The sequence below is a fragment of the Mus musculus genome, chromosome 11 (assembly GCF_000001635.26).
Source record: "Mus musculus strain C57BL/6J chromosome 11, GRCm38.p6 C57BL/6J".
Taxonomy (NCBI): domain Eukaryota; kingdom Metazoa; phylum Chordata; class Mammalia; order Rodentia; family Muridae; genus Mus; species Mus musculus.
In genome coordinates, this window is record NC_000077.6 from 117,320,493 (window position 1) to 117,341,930 (window position 21,438).

General features: G+C 53.8%; 1 protein-coding gene and 2 long non-coding RNA genes across 12 annotated transcripts in view; 1 reads left to right on the forward strand and 2 right to left on the reverse strand.

Annotated features, from left to right (window-relative positions):
* Positions 1-21,438, forward strand: part of Septin9 (septin 9) — a 162,665-nt gene that overhangs the window by 120,832 nt on the left and 20,395 nt on the right. The window contains exon 1 of one of the 9 annotated variants that reach the window (XM_030246153.1): positions 5,927-6,067. The exons of 4 other annotated variants lie outside the window; for them this stretch is intronic. The gene's annotated coding sequence lies outside the window, so the exon portion shown is untranslated. Of the gene's footprint in view, positions 1-5,926; positions 6,068-6,536; positions 6,578-11,169; positions 11,362-11,820; positions 11,979-21,438 lie in introns of those variants that run through there. 4 more of the 9 variants (XM_030246154.1, XM_006533745.4, NM_017380.2 and 1 more) reach the window with 4 other exon arrangements.
* On the reverse strand, positions 1,433-6,479 carry Gm34065. Of its 2 annotated transcripts, XR_003949802.1 has the most exons (4): positions 6,411-6,479; positions 3,552-3,629; positions 2,909-3,110; positions 1,433-2,781 (listed from the first exon to the last, which is right to left on the reverse strand). It is a non-coding gene; the product is annotated as a predicted gene, 34065 (long non-coding RNA). The 2 variants fall into 2 exon arrangements; XR_003949801.1 differs by lacking the exon at positions 6,411-6,479 and having other exon boundaries at positions 3,552-4,520.
* Gm51932 lies at positions 9,582-15,110 on the reverse strand. Its single transcript, XR_003949803.1, has 2 exons — positions 13,113-15,110; positions 9,582-12,433 (listed from the first exon to the last, which is right to left on the reverse strand). It is a non-coding gene; the product is annotated as a predicted gene, 51932 (long non-coding RNA).

The window sequence follows — 21,438 nt, forward strand, 5'->3', positions numbered from 1 at the left end:
TTTCCAGAGGTCACACAGCTTAGCCTTGGTGCCTCACTCATACAAATGGTTCCTGTTGTAATTCAGAGCTCCTTGGCCACACCTCAGTCACCAAGCCCCAGCAAGGCCTGATGCAGAAGTGGTTGGAGCGCCAGAGGCAGAGAGAAGTGAGACCTCTGTAGTAGCCCTGAGCCTGGGGCAGAGCACAGCACTGCCCCACCCAGACCTCTGTGGGGGTGAGTGAGCAGGCTGGGAGGGGCTGGCTTGCACGCATGCACGAAACTGACTGTTCTCCCTCTCAGATGGGACCCAAGGCCTCCCTGCCTGTGAGGGGTGGGGCTTCACAATGGTTCTAATGAGGGACCTCCATAGGTCAGCAGTCACACTACTAGCAGGCCAGGTACCACCCCAGGAAAGCCTGGAATGACTCACACATCCAGAGTGGAGAATGTTTGTGAGTTTTTTTTTCCAAAAAGATATATTTTGTTTAAAATTTCATGTGTATTGGACACCACGTGCATACCTAATGCCCACAGGGGCCAAGAGAGGGCATCAGACCCCTCCTGGAACTGTGAGCCACCACAGGGGTGCTGGGAACTAAACTTGGGTCCTCAGCTCGAGTGGCTGGTGCTGGGCTGTGCCATCTCTAGCATGGAGGACTCCTTTTAAAATACTTTATTGATTTATTATTATTATTATTATTATTATTTGTGTGTCTGTGTACATCATGATGCACACATGGAGGTCAGAGGACATTTTTTCTTTTTTAATTTTTGTCCCCAAGCCCAGAGGACAATTTTGTAGAGTCATTTCTCTCTCCACCTTTATGTAGGTTCCAGGGATTGAACTCAGGTCAGCAGGCTGCTGTAGCAAGCACCATACCTACTGAGCCACCTCACTTACCAGAGAGCCTCACTGTCCCCCAGGAATATTCTCCTGCACACCTGTGGACTGACACATCTTGCCTGTGGGGCAGCCAGGCGCCTGAGAAAGCAAGCATTGGCCATGGCCACGCCCCAGGTCAGAGGTCACATTGGGAGCAGGATGCTGACGAAGGCTGATTTTTTTTTTTTGGACAGGGTCTCATTATGTAGTTTTGGCTGTCCTGGAACTCATTATGTAAAGGTCCTTGCACCCTTGGCTTGACTGTGGTGTGGAAAGGATTTCAGGCTGAGCCTGTGCAAATTAGAGTTGGTGTTTATTAAGACTCCAGGTTTGAGCACTGGAGTCAACAAGTGTGGGTATGGGCTACTTAAGAGGGCCCTGCTTAGGTGTCTTTCCGAGAGCCATGTGTCTGGTTTTTCTGAGGAAGACAAGTCTACTGAGAACTGAAGTCGGGTCCTACTGTGGTTTCACAGGGTTAGAGCTGATAAAACAAAACCCTGGGTTACAGCCCAGTAACTCAGTACTACCCGGTACTCAGTACTACCCGGTACTCAGTACTACCCGGTACTCAGGGGTTAAGATCGTTTTTATTGAAAGTGAAGTTCATAGTCTTGTTTGTGAGATTCCCAGAAATGTGGGGTTCACTTCTGGGAACAGAGTCTAGCCATACTCAAAGGGTGTACACGCTCAGGCCCGAAGCTCGGCTCATTGCTAATTCTGCATTCTTATTCAAAAATATCTCTCTATAAAAGGAATGTGGTTTCCTTGTTAAAACCGTCAATGCAATGGTGTTAATTTCCCAGAAATTTTGGACCGGAGACTTCAGACTCCAGAGGGAGGGCTCCCTCTCCTTCCAATGTCTCTTCAACCGTGTGGCTTTTTATACTGCCTGTCCTATCCCAGGACCTCCTGGCTGGGGAGCCCACAGCATCTGCTCACTGTATGGAGAGCAGGGCTGTAACTGCCCACCAGTAGGGTGCTCAGGTGTTCATGGGATACGCCCTGCATACATATGGGTGCCTTACCAGGTGTCCAAGAGAGATGGTGAGGTTTGAGAGCCACTCTGAGACAAAGGACAGATAGAGATGGTCACAGATCTGGACTGGCTCCAGATGCCATGCACACCCCCCACGAGGCAGCATGAGGGTGTGAGACACCACACCTCATCTTAGAGATCACAGGGATTGGAGCCCAGGCAGGCAAACTCAGGTCTGTGGTCCAACCCTGACATATCTTTTGGAATCAGAGTCACCCATGGCCTTGCTCCAGAGTCTGGGGAGTGAGACTAAACCGTACTACTCCAGGGGGGATGCTGTTGTGTAGAAGGCAGCCCTAAGAAGAGGACCCTGGGAGATCCATCCCCCCCGGCCCAATGCTACTCGAGGGTCCTTCACAATGGGGCTGGAGAGGTGTCCCAGCTTTGCAGTGTGAGAAAGGCCAGGCCAAAGGAAAAGGAAGGACCAAGAATCAGGAAGGACAGGTAGAAAGTGCTAGAAAACAGATTCAACCCAGAACCTGCAGTTAGGAACCTGTGGACACCCTGACCTAGTTCAGCTTCTGACCTCTGGCTCAGAGAGATGACAAGCTGGTGTCCGTCCATTAGTCACCAAACACACAGCCAGGAAGGTGACCGGATTCTGGAAAGCCTGGAGGAATTCTCTGGTGTGACTGCAGCTCTGGAACTTTCTAGATGCTTCTAGATTACTACCAGCTCAGGCTGGAAGACAGTTTCCCTTCCCACCTCTGGTGGGAAAGAAACTGGGAACAAAACTTCTAGTTCCCCTTTTCACAGGTGGAGAGGCCCACCTGTTTCCATTCTTGACTTGGGTGTTCTTCTCAGGCTTGCAGTTATACAGATAGGGTCATGAAAAGGTCACAGGCCCGAGTTCTCACTCCTTATCTGAAATGCTCTTCTCCCTGGCAGCAAAAAGCCCTCAGGATGTCAGTCAGTGTGGACAGACCCGAGACCCGCTTGCTGCGTGTCATTGTCCACACCCCCCATCCTCACTCCACCCGACCCCCAGTCTCCCTCTCTGAGCCCCACCTGTGGAATTCTGCTGGCTCCTGTGGCTGAAGATGCTGGGCCTGTGACAGGAGGTGCCCGTGGTCCATTCCTCCCTTCTCGGAGAGCTCGCTCTTGCAAAGCTGGGACACCAGTGGCCGTGAGATCGCGTCTCTCTGAGTTGAGCGGGGAGTGGATGGACCAGCTCCATGCAGCCCAGCCACTGTGATCATCTTGTCCTGGACTGGACATGCCAAGGGGCACTCTGACACTTGCCACCGCCATGTCTCTAGCCCTTCCTCCTCCCTGATACCCTGGAGGGACTTCCCCGGGACTTGCAAAGCCTTTGCCCCTTCAAGTCCCTTGCTTATGAGGTCTAGATTTGAAAACTCTTGTTGCCTCAAGTCACCATCTTGTGCCATCTTGACTCTATCAGCTGTACATGGTACAAGTGTGTATGTGCCAGCGCACTTGAGTGGAAGCCAGAGAGAGGGGGGTGCTCTGTCACTCTACCCTTGAGGCAGGGTCCCTCACTGGGCCTGGAGCAAGGCTGGCAGCCAGGGAGCCCCACGATCTCCCCATCTCTGCTTCCCACAGCACTGGGGTTCTAGGTGCCCGTGTGACTTTTATGCTGGTTCTGGGAGTCAAACTCAGGTCCTCTTGTTTCTGTAACAAGTGTTCTCACCTGCCGAACCATCTTCCCAGCCTGTCGTCTTGACTTCTGTGTTAGGGCTTGCGTCTGTGAGGCACCCAGGTCTCCAGCCTTTGTACACAGGGTTGAAATTCTCAGTGGGGACAATGTTAATGCTTTTGCACGTGACATCACCATTTCAAGCCCAGACACACATAGCTGGCAGGCAGAAGTTTCTACTTACTCCTGTCTTGTAACAGGGAACATTGGTCTGTGCAGGCTCACTGCCACACCCTTCTTCCTAGCTGCCTATGACCACGCCCTCCACCCTCCACCCTCCTCCCCATCCCAGGAGGCGGCTGTTCATGGATCCTCCACTAAGCCAGTCTGCCCATGGCATCTTGCCATTCTCCCCTAATGTCCGCCTTCCTCCCTAGCAGATGAGAAACCCCCTCTTAGAGAGTTTCGCGCTCGCCCAGTTGGGACTCTCACACTCCTCTGTAACTCATAAACAGGGTTGGTAGCCCCGGGCCAGGCACATTTTCCACAGAGGATACAGAGGTTACCCAAGGGGGAGGTGGCGAGTGTCCCAGCTCTGAATGATACCCTCCTAGGGTCTCATTGCTCTCAGCCGAGCGTAGCGCAGCCCTGAGAAGAGAGAGAGTGTGTGTGTGTGTGTGTGTGTGTGTGTGTGTGTGTGTATCCACATTTGGTCCTAAGCCAGCAGTTCTCAGTCCCAGCCACACATCCAGGAAGTCTCCTGGATGACAGGGGTCCTGCCCTCTGTTGATGGGGGGTCCCATCCCCTGTAGGTATTACATGGGCAGTGCTGTGTGGTTTAGAGTGAGACTTTACTGAGTCCATTTTTAGAGCCCAAAGGGACAGCTCTCCCTTCCTGCTCCCCACTCTCATCACCCAGGCCTGGGGTGCCTTTGAACACACTGAAACAGGTAGTTTGCCTTAAAAACCAGCACCTGGCCGGGCGGTGGTGGCGCAAGCCTTTAATCCCAGCACTTGGGAGGCAGAGGCAGGCGGATTTCTGAGTTCAAGGCCAGCCTGGTCTACAAAGTGAGTTCCAGGACAGCCAGGGCTACACAGAGAAACCCTGTCTCGAAAAAAACAAACCAAACCAAACCAAAACAAAACAAAAAAACAAACCCAGCACCTGAGCACCTCAGGTATGTAGATTCTGTCCTGGCTGCAGGGTGGGAAGGCGAGGCCCTGTCCTGCCTGGTGTCCCCAATCTGCCACCCTTCTCTCTACACCGAGGAGCCCACAGGGCTAGACACCTGGATGCTTTTAGCCTCGTCTGAGCAGTGGAAATTTGTGGGCCTGGTGGGGGTTTGGCTGCATTTGGTCGGGGTGAGGTGAAGGGCCTGAAGGATGGGGTGGCAGCGTGCTAGAGTTGATCTACAAGGTAGGGTGGCAATCACACTGAGGTAAGACAGTTGGCTGCAGACTCCAGGGTCACACCTCAAGTTAAGATAGCATACAGTGTCACAGAAGACACGAGGCTTACGAAGGCTGACACGGGTTTTGTGAGTTTGAGACAAGGTCTTGCTGTGTAGCTCAGGCTAGTTTCAGAACTCAATCCTCCTGCCTCAGCTGGAATCACAGATGTGCAACACCATGCCCTGCTTAATGTTAGCTTTTCGAGAAGGAAAAAGGCCCGCAGTTGGGTGCTGCTCTCTGACTGGGGTAGGGGTGGGGCTTCTCAGAAAGAAGGAAATGGGCCCATGCTGCCTAGGGCCACAGACTTGCTCTGAACTCAGTTACCTAGGAAACCAAGAGGGGGCAGGGCTTGCTGAGTTAGCGGCCAGGCCTCCAGGCCTCGGAGAGACCCAGGCTGGGGGTGGAGGAGTTTCACCTGTGGTAGTGAATGAACGGGGAGAGTGCTCCCTGGAGGTGGCGATGTCTGGGAGACCATGGAGGCCAACTGAGGAATAGGGTTCTTAGGAAACAGTGCTGGCTGAGGTTGGATGTGCCAGGGTGCAGGGGTACTCAGACCCAAGGAGGAGATCTACTGTAGTACTGGAAGTTGTTGGGGGGGGGGGGGGAAGGAGGGAGACAGGAAGTAGACACCACCGAGGAATCGAGGAATGGTTGGTTATAGGGCCACCAGCTGCATGGGGCGTGGCAGGAAGGGGCTGCTGTAAAATTGCAAAAGCTAAGCATTAGGGCTGGGGGGACAGGGCCCTGGAATCTGAAGAGGAAGGTCCCAGGACTGAGGGGTGCAGGCAGGGCCTGAGCAGTAGGACCTAGTATCTCAGGCATGTGGGTTCTCCAGGAAGAACATGGCCTGTAGAGGGAGGAGGGGTGTGGCCTCAGAGAACCCACTGGAGAGATGGATCAAAGCTGGGCAGGGGTTGGAACCAGAAACACGGAAGAGGCAGAAGGGAGGGGAGATCACGCCCGGAAGCCAAAATGAGATGTGAAAGGGAAAGAGATCCCAGGATGGTCCCGCAAGGGCTGCCTCAGGCTGGGTGTGACTGGAGATGAGCCAGTGGGGAACCTCCCAGAGTGAGTCCTGGTGATACATGGTGGGCAGAAGCCAGATGGCCAGCCAAGAAGTGAGTGGGTGCTGGAAAGAGGGGAACATGAGTGGGCCAAGGGGCTGGGCTATTGAGAGTGGACAGTTGGGGGAGGCAGGGGGTCAGAGAGCCTGCAACTCTGCTCTGGAGATTGGGCTGGCATCAGTTCACCTGGGCCCAGACAGGACCTGAACACCCAGAATCCATTGCAAGCCACTGTTTTCAGTGGTAAGATGCTCTCTAGGGGCCTCTCCCCCCTCCCTCCCTCCCTCCCTCCTTAATCCTGCTTCTGGCCTTCCCTCAAGGCCATTTGGCAGTGTCTCCCCACCTCGGGGACGTGTAGCCTTGAAGGTACATGTATAGGACCCCAGGACACCCATACTTGCCACACAGCAACACTTGCAAGTACCAGCCCTGCCTCTTCTCCAGCGCTAGACCCTCAGAGGGGTGGACGGGGGGAGGGGTGGTGTTGTTCTTGGCATTCAGTTGGAAGCATCTGCTGTACTCCTGAGCTGTTGCCTGGGTGGCTGGAAGACCGTGGGCAGGAAGGTGAGCATTGTGCCTAACCAGAAGAGAACAGGATGCACACTCGTGCGTGCGTGCGTGTGTGTGTGTGTGTGTGTGTGTGTGTGTGTGTGTGTGTATGTATACACGTGGACCACGACCACACGTTCATTTGTCTCCTTTTCCTGCTGGCTTGGCACTGCATGTAGAGTTGAGCGTGGGTGTCCTGTGCTTCCTGGCAGGTGTCACCCTCTGAAATAAGTCTGTACGAGGCTCACCATTGCTTTCAGGGGAGGTGGAGACACCTCTGGTATCATCGAGAAGGACCTTGTGTGCTGTCCCCAGAGCCTGGGAGCCCTTGCACGGACTCAGCGGGGGGTGCAGTGGGGAGTGGGCTTTTTAGCTGCCACACCTTGGCCAGGTGCCTGGAAAGAGGGAGGGGCTTCATCAGTTTTGGGATAAGGCTTGGTAGATGTGAGCCCGGCTTGGAAGTAAGATCCCAGGAGCCCTCTGAGGATCCAGAGGGATGGCTTGAGAGTGAACCTGCCCTGCTGCCTAACCTTTAAGTTCCTGTGGGCCACATGAACTTCCTATGGCTGTGAAAGTGGGTTTGTGCAAACCGTGTAGCTTGTACCCACAGACATTTATTGTGTTAGGGTTATGAAGGTCTGAAATCTAAGCCAGATTGAAGCCAGAGTGTGGAAAGGTGGGTTCCTGTAGGGCCTCCAGAGATCTGTCCCTGGCCTCTTCTTGCTCTGGTGGTTCCTGGCACCTCTGGCTTGCTCTGATGATCTCTGCCTCTGTCGCATTGTGGTCACCTCATATGCTAATCAGGCCTCCTCTGCCTCTCTGTGGTCCGGGACACCTGTGATTGTGGCTGGCTCATCTGGGTCACACTCTATGTCACTCTGTATTCAGACCCAAAAGTTGCCTTGATGAGTAAAGTCATGGCACTTTCGGGCTGAGGACAGGTCATTGGTCAGCCTGGTGTGTCTTAAGACGTGATACTTCTAAGGCATAAAAATGCTAAAATAAATTGGGTCAAGGAAACTAAAAATGCATCTACTTCTTTAAAAAATTGCTTTTAAAGATATGGTTTCCTGTATTGCCCAGGCTTTGTTCCAAGGCTGGCCTTGAACTCTGATCTTCCTGCTTCTACCTCCAGAACATTGAGATTATAGGGATTTGCCACCACAGGTGGGTTGTGTGGTGCTGGGAGGATTGAACCTAGGGCTTCTCGCGTGCTAGCAGGGTGTCCTACCAACTCAGCTGTGTCCTTAGCCCAACTTCCAATTCTTTTTTTCTTTAAGCACATGTTTTTCCAGCTGGGAGTGGTATATACCTGTCATCATGGCATCGGGGAAACTGAGGTTGGAGGACCCAGAGTCTGGGCTATCCTGGGCTTCCAATACTCGTGCAATGTAAAGCAGTCCCCCCACCCCTGGTCGTAATATAAATGGTCTTGGTTCTGAACTGCCTGCGGGGTCTTTTCATCTCATAGAGTGGGAACCCCACATCCTAAGGAGCCAGCACCCTTGGTAGCCAGTAATCTGCTCGCTCTCGCTCTCTGAATCATTTTTTAAAGATTTATTTTATTTATTATATGTAAGTACACTGTAGCTGTCTTCACACACCAGAGGAGGGAATCAGGTCTTGTCACAGATGGTTGTGAGCCACCATGTGGTTGCTGGGATTTGAACTCAGGACCTCTGGAAGAGCAGTCAGTGCTCTTTACCACTGGGCCATGTCTCCAGCCCTCTGAATTATTTTTAAAGTGTACTCCTATGTGACTTTAGAATAAATAAACACAGCTTGGCGCGTTAGCTGTTGGAAGGCTATACATGGAGCGGAAGCCAAAGTGTGGATGGAGACCCAGGCACCGGAAGGGCAGGAGTTGAAGTAGCCTGGGTGTCTGTCACCTCCTCCTCTCTTGCTCTTTTCTGCTTCGGTACCCCCCTCCTTCTGAATCCAGCTGATGGGACCCTGGTTTGCTTCCTTCCCAAGTCTTCCTCACGCCCAAGCTTCAGGGGCCTCTACGCAGAAATGGCTCTGAGCTCCTCAGCCCTGGGTGTCTGGCAATGCACAGTGAGCCAGGCCAGCAGCTGGCTCCCCCTGGGTTGGGCTCCTTCTCCCATGCCCCTTCAAGCCAGTGTGAATGAGAAGGGACATCCAGGAGCGAGCTGATGGTGTCTTTGGCACAGTCTACATGGTGTGGGGCCAGGTATTCATTGAGTTGATTCCTTACGACAAACTCCCCTCTCCCTGACAGTGAACCTGGGGACACGGCTCTGCATCTCTGTGATTTTTATTTTACTTTTTTGAAGCCTATTGTTCCACATAGCCCAGACTGGCCTCCAACTCACCATGTAGCCGAGGATAACCCTGAACTCCTCCTCCACATGCTGTGTTGGGATTACAGGAATGTGCCACCATGTCCTGAATATGAAGTGTTCAAACCAAGGCTTCATGAATGTCATGTAAGCGCTTTACTAACTAGCTACTTCCACCTTCTGAGGGGGGGGAGGAAGGGAGGGAGGGGGAGGGAGAGAGATCAGGTCTCAAGCTGGAGAGATGGCTCAGCAGTTAAGGGCATTTACCGTTGTTCCAAAGGACTGAGGTTACCCCAGCATCACAGGGCCGCTCACAGCCATCTGTAACTCCAGTTCCAGGGGGATCCAACCCCCTCTTCTGGCCTCCTAAGGCACTGCACACTCGTAGTGCACAGACATACAGGAAGTTAAAATACCCAAATACATAAAATAAAAATAAATAAATATTTTAAAAAGGACAAGGTCAGCCAGGCGGTGGTGGTGCACACTTTTAATCCCAGCACTGGGGAGGCAGAGGCAGGCGGATCTCTGTGAGTTCAAGGCCAGCCTGGTCTACAACGTGAGTTCCAGGACAGCCAGGGCTGTTCTACAGAGAGGTCTTCTGTAGCTCAGGTTGGCCTCTCATGAACCTGAGGCTGGCCCTGAACTCCTGCACCTCCTACCCTCTACTATACGTGGCTCCTCAATACCCTTTTAAAACCTTTGATTGGTTGACCGACTTTTTTTTTTTTTAAAAGTATTTGCGTGTGCATAGGTCCCTTCACAGGAGTACACATGGCCCCTTGGAGCTTGCGTCCCAGGCACTTGTGAGCTGTCTGACATGGGTGCTGGAGACCAAACTCCCAGCCCTCCTCTGGAGCAACTGAATGTGCCCTTAACCACAGCCCCTCCAGTCCCTCAACAGGAAGCATGGCTTTCATGAGCTGGGTTCTCTCCACCCCTAAATGTGGCTTGTAGATCTGGTACTACAAGTGGCCAGGCTCTCCAAGAAGACTTCTGAGTCAGTGGCTCTGAACTGAGAGCAGTAATGGGGTACAGGGTAGAGCACCCCTCTAGCCAGCTCATGGGACTGTAATGCCCCAGTCTAGGGCCGGTCTGGGCAATGTGGTGCCAGAGAAATCAGAGGCTCTCTGGATTCCAGTGTCTTAGCACGGAAAGGAAGAAGTATGTGAAATATCTCTGCCATTTTCACGTTGGTGACATCTTGAACTGATAATATTTTGGCTCTGTGAGATCAATTAAATCGGGCCACGTGGTCCCTCCTGTCGTCCTCCCCCCACCCCCAGTGGTAGCAGAAGTTTAAGGTTCCATCTGTAACTTGCATCTTGGGCTTTGTGCCAGCGGGTCTGATGGCACTTGAGTGGCTATCAGGCTGCTTCCTTGGGGATGGATGGGATGGCCTGCTTGGGAAAGAAGCCTCAGAAAGCCCCACCCTGCCCCCTTCATGCTCTGGAGGACGCCTCTCCCCCATTTGGTGCTACTGAATGAGACTCTGAGCTGCACAAAGTCACCATGTACGGAGTGCCATGTGCTACGCCCAGGCTGGCAATCTGGAAAGCTCACTGGAGCTGAGCACAGGGGCTCCCAGAGAGCTGGAGGATTAGTGTGTCCAAGGTAAAGGTTCAGAAGAGACGAGGCCCTGTGTCCCTAGAAAGGAGAGGCAGTAGGGCAGTTGACGGTCCGTTGGTCAGCTTTGACATGGGTTGATAGGAGTCCCTCTACTGAACTGCTGGGGCCGGGCTGGGTGATAAGGGAGGGGTGGAGGGGGAGCGCTTCCTGGTTTGAATGGACCTGCTGATCAACTGTGACTGGAGTTGGTGTATCAACTCCAGACTAGGAAGGCAGATTCCTAAGATGCGGCGACCTGGGGAGGCCTGGGGCTCCTATGTTCTGCTGGTAGGTAGGGCAGAGTCACGCTGAGGATGGAATAGGAGAGTGTGCACACACGAGGCTCTGGGGCATTCGTTCCTGCAGACTGGGGGATGGAGGTCACATGGGAGAAATCTGTCACTGGCCCTAGGCCCCTCCAGAGTTACTAAAGGCTCCTCTCCCCTTGAACTAATTGCTTCTGCTCAAATCTTACCCCCAGCACTCCCAGTGTGGGAGCTGGCCTGGGGCCACCGTGGCCATGCCTGAGCCTGGGAGTGACTCATTCCAGGTCAGAGGTTATAGGGTCTGGCAGATCCCAGCATCCCAGCATCCAGGCCCAGCCCCAGCCCCAGAAGTATCCGCTCCTATTCTTTGGACCCCCTGGCTCATCACTCTCAGGGTCCCAGAACATCATAGGGCCTGCAAGGAGTTGGGGGAGGAGACTACTGACTCATTGCCCAGCCCCCACGGAGGCTCAGGAACAGTGGGAAGAAGCAGGCGCCAGAACACAACCGGAGTCCCTGAGGCTCCAGAACAGAGTCAGGGTGAGCCAGCCCCAGCCCAGCCCCAGGTTCTGGCTTCCTCTCTTGCTTCTCCCTCCTTTGGTTGCAGCCAGCAGAGCCCACTTAAGTAAGTTGGTCGAGCTGTCTCAGCTGCCCAGAAGCCTATGGGGGGGTGAGGGGATTGGGAGAGGGCGGGGCCTACCAAAACACTGAAGGCTGACAGAAGACCAAGATGCATGCCTGTTGTCTGACGGGTTGGGGTAGTGCCAGGCCAGGGTACCATGTGCAGGTTCAATGTACCATGTGCAGGGTCAATGGAAGACCCTTCTGGCTGGGAAGAGGGTGCCGTGATTCTGGATTGGCACAGACTTGGGCAAACATCGGTTAAAGGCTAGGGCTGCATGGCTCCAAGGACCATACTGTAACTCTCTACGTAACAGCGCCTCCGCGGATACCCTGTCATTTTCCTCTTATCCGCAGACTTGCCCTGCTGCTGTCGCCTGCAGCCGGTGCACCTCTCCCCGCCTCCTCGTCCCCTCGCCCTGCCCCTCGTAGCAATTCCCCAGCAAGCCTCCCTCCGCAGGCCGTCCTGAGCCCTCCTACCTCTCTGCCCCACACTCTGGGAGGCTCCTTGTTCCGAGGCCACAAAGCCCCTTTGATCCTCTGCTCGGCTCCGAGCCATGTGACCCGGTGGGCGGGCCGCAGCTCTCCAGCGTCCAGGCAGCCCGACTTTCAGCTGCTGGGGTGAGTCCTCGCTCTTTGTTCTTCCAGCCCCTCACAGTTTGCTCCGGGGGCCTCCAGGTGGTGGGGCCCGCCTGGCCGCCCCGATGGGTGCATTGGGACTGGGATCCGGGTAGCCCCGGGGCCTGGAACTCTGGTTGGCAGACCGGCCCTGGGTTCCTGGGAGAATAGGCGGCGGGATGCCGGGTCTCCACGCGGGAACCAGATTTTCGATCGCAGAATAGAAGAAAAAGGGGCTTTGTGTGACCACAGCTATCTCTTTGTGAATGTTTGGCCAACTCCACCGAGTGGTGAAGAGTGTCTTGGAGCACGTTGCCCCCGCAAGGGGCTCTCTGACTTCTAGCCGGGGCAAGAGCAGAGGTGTATTGAAGGCTTCTTGCAAAAATCTCTCCACACAGAGTTATCAGCTTCTAATAGTGGGCGGTTTCCAACGCTGGCTGGAAATTAGTTCCTGCGGGCTGTTACAAAGGTGGCATATTAGAGACCACAGGGGTGCACTGTGGTGGGATACCACCATCGGACCCTTGTATTCTCTGGCTTTTGGTGATGTGCTGAGCCCAGGAGGGTGTTGCTGGGTGGGGTGGGGGTTTGGTATGCATTTGTTTTGCTAGAGAATGTGCAATGGGGGTGTCTGCCTTCTGGAGCCTTGTGTTGGAACCTGTGCTCTGTGTAAGAGCCAGGGGCAAGCAGTGTCCTACAGCAGGCTCTGCAGCCAGGCGGAGACGAGAACCTGGGCCAGCACAGAATGGTCACTTGCATCCAAGCACAGAGGGAAAGAGGGAAATGCCTTCCCCTCCTGGAGACCGCCTGAGTTTCCGACCTACTGTGCGCACCCCCACCCCCACCCCACTCTAAGGAAAAGCTGCCGGCTCTTGGTCAGAAGTCTGTAGAGAAGATCTGCTCCCCAAGAGAAGTGTGAGATTCCTTTTCTTAGAGAAAAAATGTATCACCCGGAAGCAGCCCAGTAGTGGGTTCTGGCCGCTCTGTGCTGGGCAGAGTTGGAATTTGGTTCAGATCTCACGTGGAAAGCCCAGAGGACAGTGAAGACGGGATCTCCTGCAATGACGTAGGCCCCCCCCCTCATTCACTCTCTGTTTCTAGCATCATGGGGCCCTTGGGTCACTCAGCTCACTTTACCTTAGTTTCGCTTGGCAGCCAGGCAGCTCCTTTTTAGCAAATAGGAAAACTGTGCTTATTAAGCCCTCTGGATGGGCAGCCAGCCTCCACCCCAGGCCTGCTGGGGAGGCGGTTCACCCTTCTCTTCTTGGGCCTCTTTCAGGGTACGAGGTAGAGGTAGGAGGCAGCTTTGAACTTATGGCTGCCCCACTGTCTCAGCCTCCTGGATGCAGGGATTCTAGGTGTGTACCTTTAAAACTTTGGCCTCTGGGAAGGAACCTGAGTTGTAGCTGACCTGGCTGACTCTTTCGGTTTCTGGGCATTCTTTATTGGTTTACCCCAGGTTCTGTTACATCTACTGGAGCCTGTTCATATGTCTACCGGGTGGGCCCTGTGGTCATCATGGTGACAGCTCAGCCGGTATGCACAAGAACCTACTGTTCGTGGGGTGAGGTGGTAGCCACCTCGGTGGAAGCCAGCTCCAGAAAGGAGGCCAGGTTCCCAGTGTGGATTGTCACAAGAATGAGATAAGTCTCCATGCCAGGTCTAAGTGGGACCATCTTGGGCCTGTGGCGTCCTCTGACTACCAGATCCACTGCCCTCCAGCTCTGGGACATGGGTCAGGAGTCCCCTACCCATTGGGCAACCACAGTGCTCTTGCCTGTCATCCCCGCCCCCTCCCTTCCCTGCCACAATATCCTCCCCAGCTTCCTGTTGTGTCATTGCTCCTGTCAGATAGGGTGGCTCTGCCGGGGCTGAGGCCCCTTTTTACAGAGAGGGCCCCACAGCCTGGGGCAGGCAGCACAGATTCCCTGCCTGTGTCAAAGGTCTCTAGGAAGCCAGCATTGAAGCTCCATTTCCGGTCTTCCATTCCTCCACACAGTACCGTCTCTACTGGCTTTCCCACACCACCCCGGAAGTTTCTAGGCTTCCTCTCTCACTTGCTGGCCCTGTGTGTGGGAAGAACAGCTTTATTTTAATGCATGTAGGCAAAACCCCAGTGGCCACTGGCAGAGGCTAGGTGGGCCTCCTTGTCCTTACCATCCCCCTTCCTCCATAGACTAAGCCGATGTTGCCAGTTGAGCTTTAGGAAATGGTCTGGGAGTGGTGTCCCACCCAGAGGGTCCCACTTCCTACAGTTTGGTCTTTTGAAAAGTTTCCAGCCAACTCTACCCTTCGCTCTCTGGGTAGGCTCTGAATAAGCTCTGAGGGCTCTCCCAGACTCTCTGCCTTCCAGCACTAAGCTTTGATTTGTTTATTGAGCACCGGCTCCGTTCCTAGGGCAGGTAGGGACCTGCCCTCCAGGAGCGGCAGAGCCTTGGACTCCTTCCCAAGGAAGACTTCTCAGGGTGGCTGCTGTGCAGCGTAGCGTCCTGTGTGTTCTGTGAGTGGGGTGGGGCTGGGGGCTCCTACCTGCATCTGGGGAGGTGGGCATTTCTGTACTCCACACCTGAGACCTCCACCTGCCAGGTCTCTGCAGCCACAGCTGCAGAGTCTCCACCCGGCCCGCTTGGCTGCATGCTCAGCCCACCTTGGTGCCTGAGGGTTGGGTGGGCCTACCTGGTTCTTCCTTTCCATTCTCTGTCACGCATCCTGAGGAGCACACCATCCAGGCTGTGAGCCTAGGAAAGAGAGATTTGCACTAAGGACTATGGAGCCTGATCTTGTCTTCCTGCAGCCCTGGAGCTGCTTAATCTGGTTCTACCACCCCCACCCCTCTGCAGCAGAGCTCACCACCACTGTCCCCAAGTCACTGGCACCGGGGTTGGGGTGTGGGGCCTGGGCATACTTTAAGGCAGGATGCAGCTCAGTGCAGAAGCCCTTGAAAGACACAGAGGCTTAGAGTTTGTGAGAAGGTCATCAGGAAAAGATGCTGTTGTGACTTTATTCCCAGCACTTGGGAGGCAGAAGCAGGCAGCTTTCTGTGAGTTCAAGGCCAGCCTGGTCTACAGAGTGAGTCTCAGGACAGCCAAGTCTATACAAAAAACCCTGTCTCAAAAAAGCAAACAAACAAACAAACAAAAATGCTTGCTATCAGCCTTCACAGGGTGAGTTCTATCTACTCCATGTGGTAGCCGTCTCCTGCAGGCTGTCCCCTAAACTTTACCCATGCGCCATGCCATGACACATGTGCCTGCACACAGACACACAGACACACAGTTAAAATTGTGTTAAAAGATAAGCTATTGGCTGGCTGTGGAGCAAGGGTGGCTGGTTTAAGCACTGTCCTAATCTGTGTACAGTGGATGGATCTTGCCCAGGGCTCCAACCCCTCCTAATTGCTTAGCATCTTCCTGAAGCCAAGATTTGGGGGGGGGGCATCATTGAGCACTTCAGGCTGCTGGCTGGCCACATGAGGACTGAAGTCCTCGCACCCTTGTCTTTACTCTTCCTGCTTCTGACAGTTGTATGTCCCCCATCTCACCATCTTCTTTGAGTTTTTGAGAGAGGGACTTTCCCAAAACTCCCTATATATCCAAGGATGACCTATACTTCTGCTCTTTCCAGGGACTGAACTCAAGACTTCATCCACGTTAGGAGAGCCAACTCTACCCACTGAGCTATAACTCCAGTCTCCTTTTTGGTCATGTGAGGCAAAGTCTGATTCTGTAACTCAGGCTGACCTTGAACTTAACATGCCTCCTGCTTGAGCCTCCCAGGTGGCACCGTGCAGGGTTTCTGCCTTGCTTTTGGGTGCTAGGTGCCAAGCACAGGCTGGTCACCAGAGGTCGTGGGACAGTTGTCCTTCCACAGTAGAATGTACTCAGAGCTCAGTGCTCCAGGATCTCTTATCTTATCTCCCAGGCCTCACTCCAGGTGCCTGTCACCACTGGTGGAGGAGATAAGACAGCCTGGTCCAACTGGGGAGTGAACCCCTTTGCTGTCCTATTGGGGGTCTGGGTATGCAGGTCTGGCCCTGGGCGTGCTGAGGCTGGCCCTCCTGTTCAGTGGTGATTTTAGTGTCCTCTCTGTTCTCAGTGGCCACTGAGATTTATTGATCGCCGTGACCCCATTCTGGATGACCTGGGTGCTTGGTTGGTTAATGTTTGAATGACTAGGGACCAGCTTTGTGTGACTTCAGATTTTTTACTTTAGTCCAAATGTTTTCTGGTTTCACCAAGGCCAGCTCAGGGGCCTTGCAGGGATTCCGTTCTCCCTGTCTTTCTCCCATGTGAGAATTTTAAGGAAAGAGGACAGATAGGGGCTCTCTCTCTCTCTCTCTCTCCCTCTCCCTCTTCCTCTCCCTTCCTCTCTCTCTCTCTCTCTCTCTCTCTCTCTCTCTCTCTCTCTCTCTCCCTCTCCCTCTCCCTCTCCCTCTCCCTCTCCCTCTCCCTCTCCCTCTCTCTCTCTCTCTTCCTCTCTCTCTCTCTCTCTCTCTGTGTGTGTGTGTGTGTGTGTGTGTAGGATCTGAATTCCAAAGACCCTATAAGATAGGTGTGGTGGGGGGAGTGGAGACAGGAGAATGCTTAAGCTCTCTAGCTTTGGAGACCTCGTCTCCAAATTAAGGTAGATAGCCAGCAAGATGGCTCAGCAGGTATAGGCACAACCTGAGTCCAATCTCTAGAACCAACACAGCAGAGAGAACAGCTCCTGCAAGTTGCCCTCTGACCTCTGCATCCGTGCCATCGTGCAGGTGCACATGTTATCCACGGTAACAGAATAAATGGAGGCCGGAGAGTGGTGGTGCACACCTTTAGTGTCAGCACTCAAAAGGGAGGCAGAGGCAGGCAGAGCTCTGCGAGGTCAGCCTGGCCTACATAATGGGTTCTAGGACAACCAGAGCTGCATAGTAAGATTCCTAATCTCTCAATAAAAGGAATCTTAAAAAATTAAGGAGCCAGGCAGTGGTTGCACACGCCTTTAGGCCCAACACTTGGGAGGCAGAGGCAGAGGCAGAGGCAGAGGCAGGAGGATTTCTGAGTTCCATGACAGCCTGGTCTACAGAGTGAGTTTTAGGACAGCCAGGGCTACACAGAGAAACCCTATCTTGAAAACCCAAAATATAAATAAATAAATAAGTCGAGAGTGATTGCAGAAGGCCTTGGTGTTGACCTCTGGCTTCCATAGTTTATGTGCACACATGCCCAAGTGCACACACATGGACAATTACATACATAAGTACAGAAGAGACAAAGTAGTGTTTCTTGGGTGACTTTCGCAGGTTCTTTCCAAGGGCAAAGGACTGGACTGAGGACCCCCCCATGGGAGCCAAAGGTTTGGGGTACAGGAGCAGGTCTTCTTTGCAGCACTGAGCTGGAGAGGTGCCTCCTACTGCAGCAGCGGGTAGGATGTTTGTTGTGGGTTCTGAGACACTGACGTCTGTACAGCGGTCCGGTCCGTTGACTGGGAGTGAGCCCTGTTTCTGGTGGTTGGCGGTGGAGGAATGGCGGAGAGGGATGCCGGTAGCCACTGGGGAGCAGAGGACTTTGCATCCTGGCACAGAGGAGCTCTGTGACTAGTTTATACCCACCGGCTCTGAATAAGTATTTGCTCTTCCATCACTGCTGCTGGGTTGAGTGGAGCCACCAGAAGCTGACCTGGTAACCAGTGACTGTAAACTTGGTGGTTGATGGCTGAGGTCTCTGTAGGGGTGCCTGAGCCTTTTCTGGTGTGTGTGTGTGTGTGTGTGTGTGTGTGTGTGTGTGCATATTTGAGGGGATATGCACAGATGTATATGGAGGCCAGAGGTCAACCTTGGGGCTACCTCTTTGTATTTTGACATAGGGTCTCATTGCTATACCCAGAGCTTACCCATTCAACCAGGCTGGCTGGCCAGGAGCGAGACTCCACCTGCCTCCTCCCTGGTGCTGGGATTAGGCTGGGATTACTAGTGTCACACACCTGTCCTTTGCTGTAGATTCTGAAGGATCCAACTCTATCATCATGATGGTGCAGCAAGCCTTTGGCCTAGTGAGCCAACTCCCCAGCCCCAGCGCCTCCTCCTTCTGAGAGGAGAAGTCCAGCTTAATGTACACACTTGCTTAGAGGATAGCTGCAGATGAGATCCCCGCAGTGAGCCACCCTGGGCGGAGCCAAAGCCCTCTGCAACCAGAGGGACTGATTGCGAGTCTCCACCTCCATGTGGGAAGGTTGGCCAGGCTCCCTGGGGCCCAGTGAACCTCCGTGGCATGTATTTAGGAGGGTGTTACTTCCTCCTCTTGGTGACTTCTGGAGCCTGGCCAATGCAGGAGGGTAGAGGCTGATCTCTGGGAGTTGGACCGTTGGCTGTCAGTTCAGCTGCTTGTGTACCAAGTCCCCTCAGACAATGGAAGAATCGTGACGTTCTCCACTGTGTAGTCTTCATCCAGCTTTAATGGGTGCCCCTTGACTCTTATACCTTAGCACCCTAAGGATGCTGAGGACTCCTGAGGGCAGGCAATAGGGTGGCTCAGCTCCCAGAGAGTGGAGCATCCTGTGTAAAGCCTGGAACCTTTGTAGAAGTAGGGTTAGCTTAAGATGGAAGGCTTAAGTTAAGAAAGGGTGCCTGCTTTGGCTGTGACTAAGGCCTGTTTAGAAGATGAGGTGGAACATCGAGGAAAGAGCAGACGGTTAAACATACTGCAGGGCGGTTGGGAGACCCACTGTGCTCATTCATGATGGGAGACCTATTATGGGTCAGGTTGGGAGACCTACTGTGCTCATGATGAGAGACCCAATGTGGGTCAGGATGGGAGACCTACTGTGCTCAGGATGGGAGACCTACTGTGCTCAGGATGGGAGGCCCACTGTGGGTCAGGAGACCAAGGTCAAAGTTCTGGTCTGCCTTTGCTATTGGACATGCAGCTGGCATATTGTGAGCTTCTGGCATCTTGCTGGCTTTGAGACTAACTCACTGCAAGCTTTTAACACTGAAGCACTTCATGCCTGTAACCCTAATACTTGTGAGGTAGAGGCAGGAAAGACATGAGTTTGAGGCTGGCCCGGGCTACATAGTAAGATCTAGTCCCAATGTGCTCCCCCAAGGATATATGTGATGTCAGGACACAGACATTTAGGGAAGTGGACCTCCAGGTTCTACCTTGGGCTATAGCTCTGTGGGGTTTTCCTGGGGCGAGATGAAGATGGTCCCACCCATCTGCACAGGATTTGGAGAGTAGAGGTCTGAGTGTCCTGGGCTGCGGCTGCTGTCGAGAGCCAAGCATTGAAGATAGGTCTTCCAGAAGTTTCTGAATCTTGGGTAATATGTCCCAGAGCTTAAAGTAGAGGCAATGCCTGGGGCCCTAAGATTTCAACAGTACTTGAGCCAAGGTAGCTCTGGTTTGAGGCAGGAGGGAGGGACCGCTCAGGATTTGGCAGTGTGGACGTGTTCAGGGGACAGGGGAGAACTTGGGAAGTGTGGGTCCCTGGATCATGGAGATGTTACAAGTAAGGAAGGGTCAGGGGTGTCCCCCACACCCATGTGCCGCCCTCACACTACCCACCCTCAGACATTGCCTGCTTCCTGCTCGCCTGGCAACAGTCAGGCTGTTCCCAGGCCGACGCTTAGCTGTTCCTTTCCAGGTGTTGTGGCCACCTTCCCAGGCCCCTCCATGGTTAGCTGTGGACACTCACACACACACACACCGCCGTGTGCATCTCCTGTCCAGTCCTGAGGCTGCCCTGGGGGCCACAGCGACATCCTCCTTCCACTGACCCACAGATGCACTTCACAGTACCCTTGAAGCATCTGTCCACACATAGGATGTGCCATCGTGATTGTGACCCAGCCTTGGTCTGGGAGAACTGTGCAGCCCCCAGCCAGGCCCACCCACTGCCTTTTTTTTTTTCAAAAGGAGGGGCATAGATGACCTCACTGTGGGCTTCAGCATCTCCATCTGTCTAAGTCAGCAGAGATCTCTCTCGTCCTAGTTCACAGGAGCTGCCCCTGAGAGGCTTGGAGGTTTGGGAGTGGATAGTGCAGGAAGTTGCAGGTGCCCCCAGTGTGTCAGCCCCTTTGTCCATCCAGAGGTCTTCCTCCCTTTGGGGCTGTGTGGCCCTAACAGGTGGGCTTTACCCCAGTCCTGTGTGAAGGAGGTTGTGACTTCCTGGGAACGTTCAGCACCCAGGTTTGAGGGCCCAGCAGCCCCTGCATTTGGCTTGCTCAGATCTCGATACAGGTGGCCGCAGGACTGAGAATAGAGCAAAGAGGACTCTACACGTGAGGGGCACGGGAGGAAAACAGCAGGCACAGGATCTGCACCCAGGTCCTGGCCTCTGGCTTCGGGATTCCCTTGCCAGTCCAGGCCCGGGAAGGCACCAGAAAGCAGAAGCAGGAAGCTGCATGCTCTTGTCTTCCTTGCCGGTAATTGGTGGGCCTGAGGGACTATGAATTGGATTCCTGATACACAAACGGTCAGGAGAGTAGCCACAGGCTCACAATGAGGCTAGCCCCTTCCGGTCTCTTCCTCACACTGGAGGCACTTCTTGCCTCTTAATTCTTTAACGGACAACTAACCTGATCAAGATGCCTAAATGGGGTGCGGTGAGGTGGGGATAGACACCGTCCCCTGCAACCGCCAATCCTACAGGCCTAAGCCCGGAGAGACAAGCTTCCGAAGGGACGTGGAATGTATGCAGGCGAGCATGGTGCCCCCGGGGCCACAGTTTATGGAGAACATTTCTGGACTGTTCTGTTACCCCACCACCACCACACAAATTAAACCAAAAATTAAATGTTAGCCACCAATGCTTTAAGCAACTGCAGGAAATGTGGAGTCTTCTTCCCTGCACTGCCCCCATCCCTCTGTGACTGTATCCTAGCACTGTGTCTACTCTTTAGGGACAGCCGGCCAGCCAACTTGGAAGCCCTATTGGGCACAGCTTCCAGAAGTTTGCCAGCCCCCCCCCCCCTTTGTCCCCTTGTCCTTGGGAGAAATTACCATATGAATGTCGTTCCTTCCCAGCGCCTGGGTTGGAGAGGCCCTGGGAGAAGACTGGCTCCCAGGCTGCCGTTCCGGTGTTGGCTGAGGACCATCCACGGCATGCCAGTTTTCCTGGACATCGGTTGTCTACATCCCATAATAGATCTAGCTCAGTCCTGGGTTTGAGAAGAGGTGGAAGAAGAGGCTGCAGGTGTAGGGATCTCAGCTGGGAGGAGGCTGTGGGACCCCCAGCCACTTGGGACCCCGCCCTTGTACCTCCTCATTAACCTGTCCTGAGAAACGTGTTATTCTGGGCCTTCTTGCGATGTTGCTAATTACTGGAGGAATCCAGCGGGCGCGAGGGTATGGGGCAGTGCAGTTACTGTGAATGAATGGCTTGTGGACTGTAGAGAGTTTGGCCTGTCGATGTTCTAGCAGCTCTGATGGTCTGGCTTGAGTCAGGCCTCACTCAGGTCGGGAGTTTCCATTGAGTTCCTGGTTGCATC